The sequence below is a fragment of the Lepisosteus platostomus genome, chromosome 11 (assembly GCF_059453375.1).
Source record: "Lepisosteus platostomus isolate fLepPlt1 chromosome 11, fLepPlt1.hap1, whole genome shotgun sequence".
NCBI classification, from domain to species: Eukaryota; Metazoa; Chordata; class Actinopteri; order Semionotiformes; family Lepisosteidae; genus Lepisosteus; species Lepisosteus platostomus.
In genome coordinates this window covers 4729848-4734199 of record NC_142621.1, presented here as the reverse complement: position 1 = coordinate 4734199, position 4352 = coordinate 4729848, and the positions used below count along the sequence as shown (strand labels likewise).

Here is a 4352-nt window from a genome sequence, read left to right as displayed (position 1 = left end):
GTCTTTGGAAGCAGCCCAATGTGTTACCATGTGTTTCTGTGGAGAGCTAGCCCTCTGGGGAGCTGCTGTCAGCACAAACTCAGGAAACAGTTATACTGTTCATATTTTTACAACTAGCCTCTATATGCAGCTAAAGTGAATCATAAGCTAATCATTGCCAGGTGCCTGCATCTAGTCTGTAGGAATGAGAAGAATCTTTCATATGCAATATAAATCTTTCAGCGGTATTTACCTTTGCTGATCATCTTCATGTTTTTAGTCTTTTCAAACGAGCGTCTTTTCTGAGGTCGCTAGGTTTGAGACTCATAAGCCCTCTGCAAACAGGCTGCAGTAGGTTAAAGGGCTTCAGATGGATTTTGTGGTATTAATAGAGAAAAAGCTGCATCGGGAGGTGTTTATATATGAAAGGCTCTTCAACATGGCCTTAGAAAGGTAATACAAATTCAGGAATTTAACTGTTGTTTGGAGAGTGTCACCTCTTCCCTTGAGGGGAATTTCTAATGCCTTCAGCAGGTCCCCTCTACACCAGATAATATTGATTCTTCAGTAGTTTAAGTGCTGAATTAAGCTGCGCAGAGCACTTTGTTGATGTATACTGGAGCACACACAACAACCGCCTTGGTTGGTAGCCCCCATTAACAGGAGGTTATCAACATCGAAAAACATCCAAAGGTTCCTCTCAGGAATGATCGAAATCCTACAGCTCACCCGTGATCATCTGAAATACTGTATGCATTGTTTTTAAACATGATCACAGCTGAAGGTTCATTGCTTGTGAAAGTGAACAATTTGAGTCAGTCCTGTAATTTTAGAGAGAGGGGAATCTCTTAACGGGGGCAAAAAATGAAAAAAAAACACCCACACAAGAGCATGTGCTTATAATTCACATTGGAAAAAAATAACATGTATCGCAGTCTCTGAAGTACAGTAATTAAGTTACAGAGGCAAATGTTCTTGTTTTATGGTTTTTGCAAGCTCCCACAATACTCTGCATGAAACACCATCGACCTTATTCCACAATTTTGAATACACCTCTCTGAATTGTGCTGGCCACTTTCCTACGCTAAAACTGCCTCAGAAATGAAGAAGCCACAAGTTTACATCGCGAAAGCTTGCCTAGATAACAAATTTATTCCCCTCTCCTCTTTCAGCACCTGTATATTTTATTCTTCATGGGAAACATCGACATCCTACTGCGTGCCTGGATTTAAAACTATCTGACAGATTGCCCCGGTGTCTTGGCTGAAGTTGGTGGGAATATTTCTCAACTTGTGATATTCTGTATCTGGTTCTGGTTAGTAATGTAAAGCTCTTCATGAAAGACTTGCCTCACTCTGCTAACCAAAAGCATTAGAAACCTGCAGGCTTGGCTAGAAACATTCAACTGGCAGTGACTGAACTCAGTAGACTTTCACTCCTATAGGTCTGGTGGAATCGATTTTCAAATTACACCTGAATGATGTTTTCACCTACTGAATGATTCAACAAGAAATCCCTCCAACTTTAAAGTTAGAATTACATTTTCAATAACACAAGAATCTAATGGCACAAGTTAAGTACAGTCTTCCAACTTGCAACCTTTAAGTCTCTTGACTCTTACTTGCAGTTCTTACATTGGTCTTGAACAGTGAATATGTGAGTGCTGTTGTTGTTAAAGCTCAAAATGAAGGAAACTTGGTAACAGATTACAGTAAATGGCAGTTCATGTTTAATTCATTAGGAAGAGGGGGGAGTCAAATGAATAGCCAATTAATACATTGTGCCTTAAAGTGCATTTCAGATTAATAAGGAGTATTTTTGCAAAGCACTGTGCGTATCGTGAACACTTCCATAATGCTTGTGGAGGTATTTATGGGAAAATAACAGGCTTAACTACATCAGTGCCTGTCAGCATGGAGAAAGATACTGATGTAAAGATACATATTACAATTCTAATTGCACAGCCTCTAGCAAAATCATGTCACTTGTTATAAACTAGAAAGTCCTGTGGCATAGCTCTTTTTCTCTCTTGTCAGCCAAAAACTAAGCCAATTTGTACTCCGGGCCTCAGATCCATTTCTGTTCAGCTTCCCTCTCTCTTCCCTCTGAGTGGCAAGCAGTGATATGATGAGATTTCCTTCTGAACCTGTGTGGTGCAACTGACAGACTGATTTACATCCTTGTTTGCAAAGGAAAGGGTCAGATATCATGAGCGACAAGTCCAGTCTGCACTCTATTTACATAACATCTGCCCTGTGCAGTTTCAAACCAGCAGAATTTACAACCGGACAGCACTGAGGAAATTTTTATGAGTTTACAAATCAAAGGACAGGGTTCAGAGAAATCTGCAACATGCAGAACTATTTCTCTGGTTCAGCATGAAGCAGGAGAGTGATCTGAATGTGTTCTTTAGCGAAATGTGTTAATTATGTCATTTTGCAGAAAACTATTGACTGGTCCATTGTTTTAAATACTACCAATGTGAGATTAGCACCAAACTCCAGAAAAGTACAGATTTCACAAATGAAATCTGACCTACAAGAAACAGTTCTCAGGGTTTTTCTAGCCTATTGTAAAGAATCTCTTACAGCTGTTGCTTGTTTTCATGTTAAGATCTGCAGAATCCTGCAGACTATGCCACATTAACAGCAGTGACAGACTAGATTACTGGTAGAAATATGTTGTACATTGATTTTAATGTAATTCTAGCAGTGTTCCCAAGATTCATTTCTGTGATCGTTGTAGTTCATCCATGACTGAATCTTCATGTTTTTGGGATGTCTGTCTGGTTTCTAAATTCCTCATTGTCACCATCTCTTAATCAATGAGAGGACCTAAAATTGGCCTCCTGCATCTCAGAGGTCCTAAGCAATCAGAATGTTGTTTAAGCAAGACAAAGATCAACAGAAAAAGACTGAATAGAAGTGGTTAAAGTGCATGTACTGTAAGTGCACATTAATAGGCTAGATGGTCCAAATTGGTGGCCTCTTGTCTATAAGCTTTCTTTTGCTGTTCTTATTTGACCTATCTTTTTTTCTAAAGACAACATCAAACTAAATTTGCCTGAGAATGATCTGATTTTTGCATCTTCAAAGGTCCTGTCCACAGATATAGGCAAAGATAATAGGCGGTGTCCTGCCTGCTTCTGAAGTGTATAATCCATGTTCTGCTCAACGTAGCCTGGTTTAAGCTTCATCGTTTCCAGACCTGTGCTGACCAATCCTGATCCAGGCAGACCAAGGTATCTGCAAGATCACTTTAAAGCAACAACACCTAAAGAGCTGAAAGAAGCTGTTAAATTGCCTCAAATTAGGCCAGCAATTAGCTAATTGTGGTTAAGTGATAAAGAGCTGAGCTGCAATGAAAATCCACAGTCAGTCTTGCTCTAGAACTTGAAACCATGTCACAGACCTCAGTGGTACCAGGGTTATGATAGGCTTAGTTGTGGTTGATAACATGATGGTTTCACGTTTCTTTCTGGAGGCAAGAAAGGCTGAACACGTTCTCGAGACAAACCACTAAGCTTTTGTTTGTCAAGAGTACAAACCTGGCCTGTTCCAATGGCACGGCAGCTGCATGCTCGTCTCTGATCCAGCTAGTCTAGAACGAACCAACGATTCTTCCCCTGTCATCCCTTCTGTTATGAAAATAATAGCTCAGCTCCGAAAACACAAGGTCATTCCCCAACCTTAAATCTTCAGAAATGTTGAGAGCGGGCTCTTTCCGAGCCCAGCAGAAAAAGGAGCGCACAGAAGTCAAATATATATCTACGTTTTCATCAGACTATTTGATGCGGTCTAGAGGCAAATGTCATAGGTCTGCCTGTGATGGTGCTTGTATAATGTTGCCCTCGCCTCTTGCAAAATTGCTAGTGCCCAAATCCCAGTTCAAAAGCATGGGCTACACAGAGCTGTCACAGTTTTTCATGTGAAACAGTAAGGATCAGTGAGCATTTCACTTTTCAGATTCTTATTTCAAATCTGGCAGGGGCCAGAAGTACAAGGATTAACTACTGTGAAATCTTTAGGAGGAGCATTTCAGCATGACCATACAGTGCGCCTCATCGCTTCCTCGCTGGCAGCCATATCTTGTGGCACAGGAATGTGGAGGGGCCGCAAACGTCTGACCAGCCAAACTGTGACCAGTAAAGAAGGAAATAAAAGGTGAAACAACTCAGTGCTGGAAAAGCAAGAAGTGTTTCCTTGTTAAAATGCTGATGTCTGTAAGAGATTCATGGTTTCACATCCATTTCGGGCTTTGACAACTTGTTTCATGTCTAATTATGATGCATAACCATCCTGCTTTCTGCAACCAAGGATTATGCATACTCCGCACACTGCAAATATATTTTAACTGGCATATTTTAATATGAG

General features: G+C 40.5%; 1 protein-coding gene across 2 annotated transcripts in view; it reads right to left on the bottom strand.

Moving 5' to 3' along the window:
• Positions 1-4352, bottom strand: part of glis1a (GLIS family zinc finger 1a) — a 96425-nt gene that overhangs the window by 10864 nt on the left and 81209 nt on the right. The gene's annotated exons all lie outside the window — the stretch shown is intronic.